The sequence below is a fragment of the Cupressus sempervirens genome, chromosome 9 (genome assembly GCF_028749045.1).
Source record: "Cupressus sempervirens isolate cs-2001-9-10 chromosome 9, ASM2874904v1, whole genome shotgun sequence".
Lineage (NCBI taxonomy): Eukaryota > Viridiplantae > Streptophyta > Pinopsida > Cupressales > Cupressaceae > Cupressus > Cupressus sempervirens.
The window spans coordinates 336,647,485-336,664,925 of NC_143126.1; positions in this window are offsets into that span (position 1 = coordinate 336,647,485).

Below are 17,441 nucleotides of genomic sequence, written 5' to 3' on the forward strand. Positions count from 1 at the left end.
TTTGTTTATCGATGGCCCGATCAGAGGAATTATGAGTCTGCGTGGAGTTATCTGAAAAGCCCTTACCATCTTTTGATAGTTTAATGATGTCATTATTTAGTAAGGTCTCTTTTACCTTAGTACCATTTTCTAAGATGGTTTTAAAATCTTTAGGTCCTTGGAGCTAAAGCTAGTAATTCATTGGTTTGGAGAGACTATTAATGAAGACGTCAGTCTTCACTTATCAGGTATGTCTTAGTGGTACTTAGTGAAAGTGTGTCTCCATCATTGTAAGAAAGTTTTGAATGACTCATTTAGAAGTTGCTTCACATTGCATAGGTCTATCATTGTAACTTCCCTTTTGATATTGTAGGAGTATTGGGAGATGAACACGAAAGCTAGTTGGTCAAAGGTTTTGATATTAGAGGGTAACTTGGAGAACCAATCCATGGCTTGCCTACCAAGGCTTCTAGGAAATAGTTGCATCAAATAAGTTTTGTCATGAACAAATTCCATACTCAAGGTATAGAATTGTTTGAGGTGGTCTTGTGGATTTGATGTGCCAAAATATTTATCATATTTTGGTATTTGCACATTTTGTGGGAAAGGTGTGAATTTAATGTTCTTATCAAAGGGGAGAGGACACATCTTCTCAAGGCTAAATTCTATGGGTTGTGTTTTTCCTCTCTTCATTCTTTCCATTTCCACTTGTAGGTCTAAAAAAAAATCCTCATTAGATGTCTTCTATATCACATATACTCTAGCTCCTAGGCATCTAACCATCTATGGAAATCTTAATAGGGACACCATGTGAAAGCTATTAACTTATCCAAAATTCATTGATAATAGGTGATATCACCACTATGAGTCTGTGGAATACATCCTCTATATCAAAAAATGTAGGGTTGGCTTTGCTCCCGCAACTGCACCCGTGGTTAAATAACAACAATGTGCTCCCATGCCTAGTCTATGCTAACACCACTATGTAATCCCAGGAGTGAACCCTATGGTACACTATCTCATGTAGCTCATGATACATGTCTACAAGAATAGATAGCCCCCATGCCATCCTGCAAGGCCACACAATCAAATTTGCTATAGTCGACCCCATCCTAGTGGGAAGCCCTTCTAGCTCCTATCCATCACCAACACCTAAGCAACTATAGAGCATAATAAACATGGTAATAGGTAATCACCCCCATACTCATCAATGAGTCACTCCCAACTCAAATTATGGTCTAAGATGGTGATATCACAAAACATATGCTATATCGCTACCTACCCCTCTATCCAGGTTTGATCATAATACACCTGTGACATATAACCAAACTTGGCATTAGTATACTTCGCATAAATATTAGAACTTGAAAGAATAATAGAGTAATCAAACATACAACTCACCAAATCACCATGGAAAGGTACTCAAAGGATGCGATACACATCCTCTAGGGTGATTGTGGCCTCTCTGGTCGATAAGTAAAATGAGTTATGCTCATTGTGCAACCACTCAACAAGCATAGTCAACAATTTGTGATTAACCTGTATATGGGGCATCTATGTAACCCATCTCAAGCCCATGCTAGCTATGATGGTAGTCTCATCATCTATCAGATACTCTATAACTTGCAACCCCACCACTTTGGGGGTTCTGATAAGAAGTGCAAGAAATACCATTTGTAACACAAGACATGTAACCATCAGTAACACATCAAAAAAATGATCAACATGCAAAATTCAATGTAAAAACTACTTCAAAATAGGCTGTATGACATTTCTTGCTATATATAGGTGATATAAAATGCTAATTAAATGTCGTGCGACATTTCTTGATATACCCATGTGATACATTTTTGTTGTGTGACATTCTGCATGGTTCATGTGACAAATGGGTATGCTCCATATGACACAATTTTGACTAGCCGTGCGATACATTTTTCAATGTGAAGTATGGCACGATATTTTCTAAATTAACCATGCAATACTTTTTAAAATATCACATTATATTCCATATTTCTCTTCTAAAATGTGTGAAAAAAGGTCAAATAAGCTTTAAAAAGTGGTAAAAAGTTGAAAACTTACTAGTGCCTCATAGTGGGTTGGCCAGTTGTGCAACCGATTGTGCTTGAAATGATGTCAGTGGGTTAGAATTCCTACTAACACCATTTTTCTCTCCAAATTAATCTAAGATTGCCAAATTCACAAAAGACAAAATGAATTTGAAAATGAAACTTGGACCCCTTTTATAGCCTTCTAACCTCATTTTGACCTAATTTTCAAACTCCTCAACATTCTGCAAAATTGCACCCTTGGCTAATTTCAACATCTTGGATCCATTTTTAGGATCAAAATCAAAATCTTAGTTCATCCTGATATTCAAAATTGCATTTTAAAATTCTACCTTCTTTTGAGCAGTTAGCTGACCTTTTTAGGTCTAATATTTGAATCTCCATTGGGGCATCTTCATTTCATGTCTTCATCACTTCTACACTTCATATCTACTCTAATTCACCTTTATTATGTCTAAAATCACTTTTCTACTTGATTTGACCTAATTTTCATGCTTTATCCTTCATGGTCAACTTTGGTCAAACTGGGGCATTTTGTCATTCCTTAATAGTCACTCTTTGGTTCTAATCATCTATCTATCATCTTGGACATTGCTATATCTTAGTTTTCTCATATCTATCTCATTTCTGCATTTCCCTTACCTCATTTCAATTTCGATCTTGAGGGGGCATAAATACTCTATTATCGCTTGCTGCAACTATCTATTTCTTAGGAGGATATAATTGATCTTTTCATTTACTCTTAATCTATCTACTTTTCTAGGTGTTAGCATTTTTCTTGAATGCTAACATCATCTTTTTCCTAGTGTTCAATATTATTGCTACCAGGTTGTACATTCAGGATTTGCTATCTCCTTTTGCATTTTGTTCTTCATAATCGAATATCTCTATCTATTGCTACCTAGTTGGCTTCTGTTTTCTTTGAAGTAACGTGTTCCTAGATCGATCATGCATTAGTCAAAGAGGGGAAAATGTAATCACCCAAAAATGGTGATCTAGACTATTAGCCCCCTTCTAAGAATTTTGGCTAATTTAATTTTTCATTTACCTAGACCAAATTGCTAATAATTGATTAATTTGATTATAATCTATATTTTGACTAGGCTATCCTAAGTTCATTATTTGATTAAAAGAACATGTCCCCTTTTAATTAAATAAAAACTCCCATTCTTCTAAACCACTTAAAGTGCACACATAAAGTCCATTTTCTATTTTTCAAATTAAAAGAAAAGGATTTATGACTTTTGTCTTATATGGAAAGTCAACTTCTATTTTATTAGTTGACTTGTGTGTACACATGGATCAACTTCACTTTCAAATTCCATCGTTGATCTTCCATCATCTTGACCTTGATCTCTACCATCCCCCTCCAAGGACTCATCCACCTTTTGAATATTGTTGTGTTGCAAGTTTTCTAATAGGTTTCTTTGGAGCATCGTGGAGAACTTCTCATCCCTCGTCTCATTCTCTAATCAATCACATACTAGCTTAAGATCATATGAAATTTTAATATAGTTGCATGTTAATTTGGTTTCTTTGTAATAACTTAAATCACTTAGTAATTAGCTTGTATCTTGTAACACTCTTATCTTGTTAAACATAGCTATATTTTGCTATTCATCTTAGCTTACTTCATATTTGCATTGCATCCTTGAGGAACTCCTTATGGACATTTGCATTTTTTCATCTCATCTTTGGAACCTCCCATTGCATGGTTTACTAGCAAGAAGAGTATCTCTAAGGCTTAACTGAGAAGCTTCATATTTGAATCATTTTCTCTTGCACTCCATGGATAGGGAGCTGTAAGCTAACATCCAAATATTCTAAACTCATGGAATCCCTTGGATAGAAAGGTTTAGAGTGTGGAACATTTCTAGTGTACAAAAATAACATTAAACAACCTTAGATATAGTAATACATGTCATCCAATGATCCACATGTAAGATTTTATAAGCCAAATCCCACATATCAAAGCTCATAGAAACAATCTCCATAGTCTACCCAGGAAATAGGAACATGTTATGAACATTCACCAAAAGAGATCTAACTCCAACATGATCTATGCAATCAATATGCTTACATAGGAAAAGGTCCACCAATATGGTTTGAACATAATCCCAACCTCTTGAAACATATGTCCACAAAATCCAAGCTCGATGCTCTTGTTCCCAAACATACAAGATTGCCATCAAACACCCCATGTGCAAAAAAGATGTTCTCAATAGCTAGAAGAACAACTCCCATGATTCAACATGTAAGCCCCAAACTAGTTCTTCACATACATGTCCTCCACATTATCAACTTGTGCACTCTTGCCTTTGTTCCACTTTCACAATTCCTTTCCTAGAAATGTCATCTTCATATTTGTCTTTGGTGTGCCACAGGTTTTTTTCCCATGCTAATCTCTAATCCTTTGAGAATCCTTCAACTCAACTCGCTTACCAAAACTTAGGTTCCTCCTACTGAGCTATACATTCTACAAAGGGATTTGTGAAAACTTCATGTCACCCTTCTCAATAGTAAACACATTCTTGACACAATCATGCATTGACCCACAATCATACTACCAAGGTCTATCAAGTAATATGTGATAGCTACTCATATCCACAATATCACACAACACTTGATCTACATATTGTCTAATCTAGAAATTAACAAGAGATTGCTCCCTTACTTCTAAAGCATGTTCATCTTGCAACCAACCGATCCCATAAGGACAAGGATGTCCCACTCTCTTTAAACCAAGTTTCTAATCCATCTCCTCAACAAACAGGTTGTTAGTACTACCACCATCCATAATCACATTCAACCATTTACCTATAGACATACAATGAGTTCTAAAAAAAATCCTCCTTGACAAGGTTCCAACACCTTTTTACCTAACAATACTCATCGAGCTAACATGTTATCCTCCACCTTAGGCTCATACATTGAGTACTCATTCTCATTCACCATAATAACTCCTCTATCTCTAACCTTCCTATCAACATTGGGACATTCAAAATATCTATGTCCTTCCTTACCACATCTGAATCAAGTACCCTTAAATGCATCTTTACCCATTCTTCTCCTCCACTCAACAAGTTTTGGTTCATCCTCAACAATGTATTTGTTCTTCATCGGGTGTTCCTACTTATCCTTCCCTCAAAAACTACCTTATTGTATTCTCTCCAACTTATCTTCTTCCCTCAGAGCATACTGATGAGCATCCTAAATTGAATCAATCTTTAGCATGCCAATCTCATCCTGAATATTGAATCTCAAACCATTAATATTTCTAGCCACCATTTCCTTTGAAAGTTCAATATGTGCAAGCCGAATAGTTAACTTATAGAACTCTTCAGTATAATCCTTCAAAATCATATCCTTCTACTCCAAATTCTATAACTTCTTAAAAAATTCAAGTTCATAATCAACAGAAATGAACTTAGCCTTCAATTTTGTCACCATCAATATCGACATAGTGATCTTCATTTCCCTTCATCTTCTCTATCTCTTTGTAATGTTTTCCACAATAAAGAAACATATCCTTTCAACTTATTATGCACCAACCTCACCCTAAGTGGATCACTAATATCCTTTAACTCAAAGTAGTCTTCCAAGCCACCAATCCAATCAATCAAGTCTTCAAAATTCAGAGTTCATGGGAAATTAGAAACATCCATCTTATGCTTTGGCTTCAACTAAGCTCTAGATCTATCCAATTGACCAATTCTATCTTCCACATATCTCTCCATCTAATCGACTCTATCCTCATCACTTGATCTAGAAGCCTCAAAGTCTTCAACAACTTCCTCATAACCATATTCAGTACCCACATTCCTTGGAACACCAGTTATAGCTCTAATGATCTCAGCAACCATATAATTCTTCATAAAATTTATCCCAGATCTAAAATATGTTCTAACCTTCTCAGAAATATTAGTCTCTACAACATCAGAGAGATCTACAATTGCCCTAGTGGCCAATCTTCTTTGAGGCATCTTTCAAGATCTTTGTAAACCCTATGAAACAAATTGACCAGATTAACCTTCACTCTGATACCAATTGACATAGTACAAAGCTGGTGTACCTCCAAAGGAGATGACCTAGCCCCTAGCAATAACCACACAATGGGAATACACCATATAATATGAGATTTAATAGATAATTCCACTCTTTATTCATCAAATAATTGATTACATGCAATGTGTTAGGATATAAGGCCTTCCTAGTTATGGCCAAATACAAAGCAATTACAATAATAGTTATGAAAGATCTCACAAGATCCAAATAAATCTTAGCTAACCAAGATCTACAACAACAAAACAATCTGATAAAAACTCTAAGAAATGTCTAAACTTGAGCTTTTAAGTCACCGAGTAATTTTCTTATTTCCTAAGCCCGCACTTAACTACTAGCTATGGTAAACTTTGATCCTCTCAGTGACTCTTGTTCAACTCCCTTATGAATGAATCATGAATCTAGACATCACATGACCCTCTACTTATACTAAATTTAGTCATAGGTTGGCCTAGCAAGTTACATTAAATAAATAGTCACATTAAATAAACACTCAAGGAACAAGTCAACTTGGTAGATTACATCACTTGGGGCTTATAATGCCTAAAAAACTCATAAAATAAAATAATATTAAGAAACCTTAGATATAGGACCACACCCCATACAATGATCCACATCTAAGATCGCATAAGCTATCTCCCACGGATCGAAGCTCACACAAATAATCTCCAAAGTCCACCCAGGAAATAAGAACACATTACGAACAATCACCAAAAGAGCTCTAACTATAGCATGATCCATCCAATTGTTATGTACACATAGGAAAAGGTCCACCAATATGCTTCAAACATAATCCCAACCACACAAAACATAGATCCATAAAATCTAAGTTTGATGCTCCTATTCACCAACATACAGGATTGCACAACTCTAGGATACTCCTACATCAAGTTATGAGCCAATCATCTTTAGAATGTGTTAGAGATGTTATAGTGGCAAATCTAGAAGATATATAATAGTGAGAAATCAAGGTTCTTTAACTTTGTCATATTCTCTTTGTAATGTAAGTCATTTCCATTTTTTTCCTGTAGTGAAAATCAATGTAATAAGTCAATTTTTTTTTTCTAAATACTTAGTAATTTTTGTAAAGTATTTCCTACATTGAAATTGAATTGGAAAATGAATAATTATTTTTTTAGAAGCATTAAGTAGAGACTAACATATATAGAGGAAACAAACTTAAGTTCTAATGCATTACCCATGTTGTAGTACTTATCGTAAGCTAACTCCCACAAGAGATCATAAAATGCTTCCATTTTTTTGCATGTAATGTGGAATTTGTGTGATTATCCTCCTATAATGGTCATTTCAATGTGTTGTACATCATCTTCATTCTTACTTATTTGAATGATATTGTCACATATCTCAACACAAGTTGCTAGAAAGTTATTAGACAAAATCATAATATTTTTTTGGTCACTTCACCTCCAATTCACAAATGTTGGCATTACAGTGAGTGTTGGGGACATCCTTGTTAGAGTCATCACTCAAAATGTCTATAATTGGTTGAAGTAGTTGATTGTTTTCCATAACTTGGAAGTAAAAGATCATGGATAAAGTAACAAATGCACATCATATCTTAGAAATAGGGATTGTCTTGTCTAAGTGTGCCAATTAAGGAATGCCAAATACTATTTTTACACCAACAAAAATATTCAAGGGCTTAATTAAAAATAGTATAATATCAAAATGATTGCACAAAATAAGAGTTGAACAAAGAGAAATTAGAGAGCATTGGATAACAAACATGTAAATATCTACTAACACATAGAGGGCATCATTGAAATAACATAATGAAAAAATAAATATTTTTTCTAAAGATTGAATGACAAAGACATATACCTCTTTGTGTTTGTACCTCCTCTCCTGTGAAATAATAAATGAAAACCCTTGCTATAAAAAAGTCAAGAAATACAGTAGTTGGTATATTGAATGAACAATTGACACTTAACACTATACAAAATAGAGAACTACCAAAATACTGACAATTAAAAATCCAATTTGAACCTCATTCATATCAATATGTTAAATACCTTTTAGTGTGCGAGTCTTCTCAAATTTGTGGTTCTTTGAAATACTCTGACTCTATATTTATAGGCATAAGTTCAACATATGAGAATAAATATGCATAATTTTTAAGGAAAAATTAAAATACTAAAAAACTAGACAATTATTTATTTATTTATTATTTTACTTTTTTTTTGGATCGGTAAACATCAAAGGGCACAATAATTGATTAATAAAATAAAATTAAATACAATAGTGTTCCACCATTCAAACGGGCATTGGTAGGAAAGAATGGGGAAAGAAGACCTCTAGTCTTGCCCGAGACCATGGTCCTTTATTATTACAACATAAAAGGGGCCTACCCCAGTCAAAATATCTTTATTTCAAACATTACAATGTAGCATTTGATCTGATCGAAAATATTTAAAATACAAAGCTCTTTTTTCTTCCAAAGACATCTTGGTGAGGATTCAATACTACTCTTTCCATTCATGTATAGAAGCCAAATGCGATCATCCCTATCTAGCTATCTTCCAATCAAAATGGTTAATAGTAGAATTACGTATCTAAAGACAAGGACAAACTTACAAAAAATTAATTGTAAGAACCTTTATAATCAGTAAGTCTATAGGAGAATCCAAGAGACAAATTAACACTCTCCTCAACTTAGCAAAGATTAAAAATTAGGGCTAAAGTTAGCAACACATTAAAGAGAAATATGAAAACCTATTTGTATTGCCCTACATAGAAATAAAAAATGATACTAAAACTAAATACAAATTTAAAACTCAACATCTAAATTCTAACAAGAATAGCTGAAGCTACTAACAAAATCAGTCAATCATAATAACTGACACACTACCCAGACAAAGGGCACCAAAAACCAAAAAAGGGGGGCTCATTTGTAACTTTCTAGACTTAGACCATTGCAATGGAACTGAATACCAACCTAAAGCTATCTAGCATAGAAGAAGCTTACCGAATAAATTAAATATACTGCATTATAAGCTAAGATTTTATGTAGAATTTATTAAAAATGATATAAGATAAAATTAGTCCATAGAGCCTTATAAAGAGTAGAAGCCATACCATGAGGACTAAAACATATCTGCTAAGTGCCATTCTATTGAGGGGACAATTCTACCATTTCCCTCAAACTAAAGCCATCTACCTAAAAGAAGGAATGTTAGAAAACAAAGAGGTAGAGATTTAGGGCTACCCACACTATTAACTTCCAGAACATAGACCAACTGTAAATAATATCATACAAAATAGAGTACCCGCCTCTAGTCATAAGTAGAAGAACTTACCATTCCAATTAATTAATGATATTAAATAATAAATTCTAAGGCATAGGACCAAGAGATGGACTAAAAGAACAAAATAGCAATTAGCTGAACACCCGATGAAGATTAATGGAAAGCAGATAACCATAGAGCACAATCTGAGATTTCAAACAAAACCCCATTAATAATAGAAAAATTGGGTTCCCAAAGCATACGATAACATTCCTCAAATTGGATGATAATCATGAATCAAATCTAAAAACAATCTTCCATGATGCCAGTCTTAAGTATATCTCTACAAAGATAAATCAAACATACATAATAACCACAGGCCACGAAGACCTTCAGAACCAAAATCACCAAATAGAAATGTAATAACATATATTATTACCATCATAATTTTCCTATTACCATATACAAATTAAAGGAGTTACCAAAATTCTCCATACCACAATGTAAAATTATTACAAACAAACTAAAGCACGATCTAACTACTATAGTCAACAAAAACTATATAGTCTTAAGTCTAGTACAAAAACCCATTACAGGGTTAGTTACTAATCCGTAAAAAAAAACCAAATACATACCGACCTAACCAATTACTAGAAATAGGATGGATTATCCAGCTGAGCACCCAGGAAAACCCTTTTTCCAATGTACCGTAATGACTTCAGAGACATCATTTGGGTTTTCCAAATAAAAATTTGGAGGAAATTCAAAATCGAACTTATCCCTACTAGTGTTTTCTGAATTTGGAGTTCAAAAATTTAGGGCCTCCAAATTGTAGAAGGCTACCCTGTGCTGAATATATGCATTAAAAGGATTGAGATAATTTTTTAAGCATACTCTATTCTCCTCCTCCATTATACCCCTCCATCTAAGAAGTAATTGGATACTAGGCTCCATCTTGGGCCATTCCCTATAGAAGGAAAAATTTTCATGAATGATCAAAGAGGGGTAGCGATAGGCAACCTCCAAATCTAGAGACCCTGACAGAAGATCCATATATTTCTCTAGCAGAGGAATGCGTAGCTTATTGTTGATGTTCTTGACCACTTGCTCAAGACCCTTTCTCCAAGTTGGGTCAAATATGTTGCAACAATGTTGGATGATGGCCCAAGGCTCCACCCTAGCTCTTGCCATACATCCAATAAAGGAGCCTATTATGTCACTATTTATCCTCCATATATATTTGTAATCAAAGAATCCTTCTCCAATCACTCTGCTCATGGAAATCTTAGTCATATCGTCCACCAGTCTCAGAATTCTATTCCAATGTTTTGGCTTGACATTGCAATAGAATGCCATGGTACAAAATTCCATTATATGGAAGAGATAGATGTTGGAATCTATTGTAGAGAGTGGAAAACTAGATAGTGAGCAAAGAAAATGATATTATAGAATAAAACAAACCCAATTGAAGAGTCTAGAAGCCCAATCTGGCATGACCTCATGTAATGATGACACTAGCAGATCAAAACACAGGTATGCCATAAAGGATATTATGAGAAAGCAAAAAACAAAATCATGATAACAAGGCCGAAGATAAACAAAAATGGAAATGGTGCCACCTATCACAATGATAAGTGGAAGTGGAGGGGCATCAATAAAACCATATGCGAAAACCTATATTAATAATACCAATATAGTTGGAAAATAATAACATAAATAAAGACAACTCTTTGAGAGATGAACGATCAAAATAGCAATAAACGTAAAAGAATAGAAAGAGAACCCTAAAAGGCAAAAAACCTAAATAGAATGAAAAGGAGGAACATTAATGAGGAGAACCTAGGGATATGATAATGTCTAAGAAACATGTATAAACTATAAATCGTTGAAGACCTAGAAATCAACACCATCTACTCCTTTGTTTGGTAAAAAAATATGCCTTCTAGTTACCTTCTTAGAATAAATGACATATCTGACTATCAATGAACTAATCAAGAAGATTGAGAACTTAGCCTAGCTTATAATTGAGAACCCAATTAGGGGTAACATGTTTCCTAACTACGTTTAAGATGATTTGAGAGTCCCCTTCTATGATAACTCTTGTGAACCCTAACTCATGACATAGAAGCAAACCTTTTTCGAAAGCTTCTAATTCAGCCAAATTGTTGGAGGTAGGCTGAATCGACATGGCTTTTTTAGCTATCCATTTACCTGTATCATCATTGAGGATACAACCAATTCCTGCCATACCTAGATTGCCTCTAGTTGCACTATCAAAATTGAGTTTATACCATCCCTTTGGGGGTGGAGACCATTTACAACTTTCCCTAGGCTCCTTGCTTTTCTTAAAGTATACTAGATGGGGATTAATCAAATTAATCCAATTATTCTTCATGAGACCATCCCACATAGAGAAAGATCCTTCTTCTTTCTTGGAATTTCTGAGGTGGGAATTAGTTACTTCCACTATGCTAGCCTCAATTTTTAATAATATCTCTTCCAGTTTCAATTTGGAGTCTTGAAAAATATGTCTGTTTCTCTCCTTCTAGATTTCCCATGACACAATTGATAGACATATGTTCTAGAGTTTATTGTAAATACCCTCATCCAAGTTTGCGGGGCATCCTTTGAGGAGGTCAAGAAAAGATTTTGGTAGAGGAGTTGACCACCCTAACCTGTGTCTAAGCCATTTCCAACAAGCTTGGGAAAATGGATAGTTATATAAAACGTGATCTGAATCCTTGCTGTTATGTTTACATAACACACACCTAGATGGAACTTGAAAGCCAAGTTTGTATAACCTGTCCACCGTCAATATTCTACTTTGGAAAGCCAACCATAAAAAGAATCCTACCTTGGGTAGACAAGCAACATCCCAACATAGATTGAGTGGAATTTCCATTTTTTCCCATCTTTATGAGTGTAACAAAGTGTTGTATCCATTTCTTATGCTATACTTTTTGTCATTCAAAGCTACCCAAATAAGTTCATCTTTCCTCTCAGTTTGCTAATTTTTCCTATCTAACAAAATAATTTCATAAGCCTTTCTAGCCAAAGAGTCTACTCCCACCCATACAAAGATTTCCAAACCCATCTAGAAGTTCCTTCCGAAGAAATTTTAATCTTATAGTTACTAACTTTGACTCCCTAGAGAGAGATTAATTTATCTTTGAGATCCTTAGGGAAGGACCCAAAGTCAATTGGAGGGTGTCCATCCCAGGAGTCTTCCCAAAATAAGGCCTCATCACCCACACCGATATCCTAGGTTAGAAATTTGCATATTAAATGATGACACTTTATCATGAAATTCCAATTTTTTGGCCCTCTGGGAATGTTCTTCATTCTGAAAATCAACAAAGGATTGTCCACATTGAGATATTTATTGTGTAATATCTTAGCCCACTCGTGGTCCCTTTCTTTAAAAAGACACCAAATTAGTTTTGCACCTAAGGCTTAATTTTTCCATTGTAAATTCTTAATCCCAAGTCCACCTATGTCCTTAGGTCTACAAATATTCTCCCACTTGATAAGTGCCAATTTTTTATCTTCTTCACAATCCTTCCAAAGAAAGTTCCTAAGTTTGGCTTCAAATTTAAGGAGAGAAATTTTAGAGAGAGGAAGACATGAAAGCATAAAAGTAGGAATGGCTGATAAAATAGATCTTATTTTTGTACTCTTTCCAACCTTTGAGAGCCATTTATCTTTCCAACTCCCGATCTTTGCATCCAATTTTTCAATGGTCTTATACCAAACCTTGCTAGACTTTGAGCGCTTCTCTAAGGCAATGCCCAAATATTTACAAGGAAATTGACCTTTTTTATAACCCATTATCTTACAAATCTGATTTTCCACTTTTTTTTGGTATTTAAGAAATTAATCTCAAATTTGAGCTCATTTACTTTTTGACCAGATGCAATCATATAAGATTTAATGATGGCTTTAAGACCTAATGCCTCTGTAATAGTACTTTTTCCAGGCATAATAGTATCATCAACGTATTGTTGATGCATTATATTGGGCATGTTTGTAGTAACTATTATCCCAACGATTTTTTGATTATTGTAGGCATTCGACACGACTCTCCCAAAGGCCTTCGCCATTATAATATAGAGGGAAGGAGATAATAGATCTTCTTGTCTGATACCCCTTGATATTTCAAAAAAGCCTTCTGGCATCCCATTGATAAGTACTAAAATTTTGGGAGTAGAAATGAATTTAAAAATGAGATTAATCCATTGATGAGAGAATCCAAAAGATTCAAGATTGTTACATAGGAATTGTCAATCAACCATGTCATAACCTTTTTGAATGTCTAGCTCTTGCAAGCAGAGTGAATAGTTTCTTGAATAGTACGAATGCCATCAAGAATGGATCTGCCTGGGACAAAACCTTTTTGTTCCTCAAATATTAACTTTGAGAGGAAACCCTTAAGTCTATTTGCTAAAATCTTGGAAAAAATCTTATAGACCATGTTGTAGAGTGCGATAGGTTAGAAATACCCAGTGGTCTCTGGATCAGTCTTTTTGGGGATCAGAGTAAGAAAGGAGTGATTGATTTTTGATAACAAAGCTCCACCATTCCTCAAGGCTTCAATGGATTTTCAAAGGTCTTCTCTAATAATATCCTAGCATTTCTAAAAAAAGGTGGTCTGAAAACCATCAGGACCTGGGGATTTATCAGGATTCATATTAAAAACTACTATTCTAACCTCTTCCAAAGTAATAGATTTATTTAAAACCTTATTATCCTTGGGTGTAATTAATTTAGGAATAAATTTGAGTAATTTAGTTTGCGTCTTTCTATTAGACCCTTCGTAATTATTTAGTATTTCCTAGAAGTCTGCTACAAAGGTGTCTGCAATATCACTTAGATTCTCAATTAGGATACCCAAGTGGTTTTTGATGCTGGTTATTTTTCTCTTTGATCTATTGTATAGGGTGGAATTGAGGAAAAATTTTGTATTCCGATCCCCTTCATCTAACCACTTCTCTCTCAATTTTTGTCTTCAAAAAATTTTCCTCTTTGGATAATATATCCTCTTGTTTAGCGAGTAGTTCTTTTTCTAATAGATAATGGTCATTATTCATACCGTTCTTAATTACTTCTAGATTTAGGTCCCTTAGTTTCTCTTCTATATCTATTTTTTCTTTAAAGATATGGTTGAAGTGTTCTTTATTCCATCCGAGAATCTATTCTTTTAGCATCTTCATTTTCAAAACAAAAAGAAACATCTTGGAGCCTTCAAAATTATCTTGTACCCACCATTCTTGTATAATTTTGATAATATTAGGATCTAGGAACCACATTTTTTCACATTTAAATGGATTCCTAGCGGGTTTTTTTGGCTCAACACATTCTAATCAAACTGGGTAATGATTAGACCCAACAATTGGCAAAATGGAAGAATGAATATTAAAATTGTTTACATCATAATTACCTTTAATGAAAAACCTATCTAATTTTTCAGCAATATACGCAAAATCTTTCCTCCTATTATTCTATTTGAAATTCCCATTATTGATTGGAATTTCAATCATGTTATGATTATCATACCATACTTTAAACTCCAAAGATGATTACGAGAGATGTCGAATGCCACTTACTTTTTTAGATAGATTTAAAACAGTACTAAAATCACCACCTACTAAGAAAGGAATATTCTTAAAATTATTCATAAAAGTGACGATTTCTTCCCAAATAGCTTTTTTACCCAAATAACTAATTAGACCATATATATTAATTAACCTAAACTAAAGATTTGATTTCAGACTTTGGACACTAACACTTATCCAATTATTACTACATTTAAGACAATCTATGGAGACTTTCCTATGGTTCCAAAAAATTCCTAGACCCCTTGAAGCATCTATCGACTCCTAAAAGATGGAACCCCATAGTCCTAACATCTTATCTAATTTCATTCCTTCTGCCTTATTCAACTTTTTTTCTTATACTAAAATGATTTCCAACTCAAATGATTTAAGGTTATGTTTTAATAACCTTTTTTTGCTAGGGGCATTTAAGCCCCTAGCATTCCAAGTAGTAATCTTCATGACTCCTTGGGAAGGCACTTCCCCTTCCCAATGTTAAGTAAATGATATATCTTTTTCTATTCTCTACTAAGACCATTTTCTTCCTTGAGTTCCTTCAAAGATCTTCTACCTTTTTTGCCTTTCACTTTGCCATATTTGGGTGAGCTCAGACCTTCCTGATTCATCTAAATCCCTAGATTCTCTATGTCTTTTATAGAATTTTGATTACCAATAATCTTATTGTAGACCTTTCTTTCTGTATCATCAGTTCCAAGTTCTCTTATGATCTAATTTATTATGCTTGGCTGGTCTCCATATTCTAAATCTAAACCTTTTGTGTTATCCTTACCAACACTTATATCATTTTTCTCTGTGATCATTGCATATTCACTTGTCTGAATCTAACCCTTGTTATTATCCTTAGCCTCAATGTTTTATAGATCTTGTCTTAAGTCTTCATATGTGTAGTTGTTACCACCTAATTTAAGAATTCTCTAAATCAGATCTTCCTTCTTAGTTTTTGTGCTATTGTCAATATTCTCAGAGCATAACACGTGAATTAATTCATTAGTTAATTGATCAAGATACTCATCTTTTGATTTTTGACTTACCAATTCTGAATCCATAACAATATCCTTATTTAAAAAATTTTGAAACTCTTTTATCGAGGAACTCCACATCTTTTTGATTGCTAACTAGAGTAAATGGTGAACTACCAGAGGCTATTGGAGTCTGTCAAAACTTAGATAATTTATTAGGGGCCTCTTTGATAGGTGTTATATTTCTATCCTTTAAAACTTGCAATAGACATTGCTCCATTTTAATCACTTCCTCTAAGGTTTTATGTTTTTCTCCTCTATCTGAATTTGATTCAAATAATAAGGAATTCTCTATATCTTCTATATTCTCTTTTCAAAACTCCCATGATGCCTTGGTTTGCTGAGATGTTGATATCATTCTGTCTAGGGCTTCTTCACCTGAAAGATTTACATTTTTATCTGTAGAAACTCTGCTAATAGGAATATTTGATTCTTGCTATTTATTATCAATGGAACTTGATAAATTCACTCCCCTTTCATAGGATGCCAACTGATCTTGAGCACATTGTGGATTAATCATACTGGTTTCTATGTCTTTACCTTCTTCTGATGACTTACTCTACCCTGAAATGCTCTTTGAAACTTCTTGCTTTCCTTTAGATCTCTATTTTACTATTGAATTATTTCTTTGTGCCATTTTTGGGCTCTTCTTATGATCAACCATTATGATCGATTTGAGCCTTACTTTAGCATCTGAAATATTCTTACTCTTTTCAATGTCATTCCTTTTAGTGTGCCAAAGATCTATTTGTATCTCATTCTTTTGATAAAATGATGTAGAAGTATTCTAATCTGAGGTCCTTTGTCTCAATCTCTTTTTCTGAATTCTTATCTGGGGGAACTTGCTGTGAAAGTTTGAAGTGAGCCACAAGGTTTTGAATCTAATTTTCCTGTTATCATCTAACTTTATAATTTTTGATATTTTCCCCTCAAATGTTTTAAGATTTAAGTCATAAGATGCTCTGTTATCACTTTCCTATGCATTTGAAATGGTTGATTAAACTTGGTTTTGATGAGCAATTTTACATTATTGCAGCACTGAAAGGAGGACTTAATACCTATGAGTTCTCCCAAAGCAGACCCTAATGACCTAAGAATATCTATTTGGATCAACTCTAGTAGTAAAGATTGAATACTAAATCAAGTTGGATACATAATATCTAGCCCTTCTACTCTAAAATTTGGGTGCCATTCTATGAAATTAACATCATGACCATTGAAAAAACATTCAGACATAGAAATAAACTCTTTTTTAATAGATTCATCCATACAATGCAAATATAGGATTCTATCCTAAAAGTGAGAAATACTTACTTGTTCTTCATAATAGTCTTCTAACCAATTTAAAAGGTGAAATAAATATTTCTTAGGGCTGAGATTGCAGGTTACCTATCATTTTTGAGACATTGTAAGTGGATTCAACTTGGGGAATCTTTGGCAATTCTAACCATCCATTTG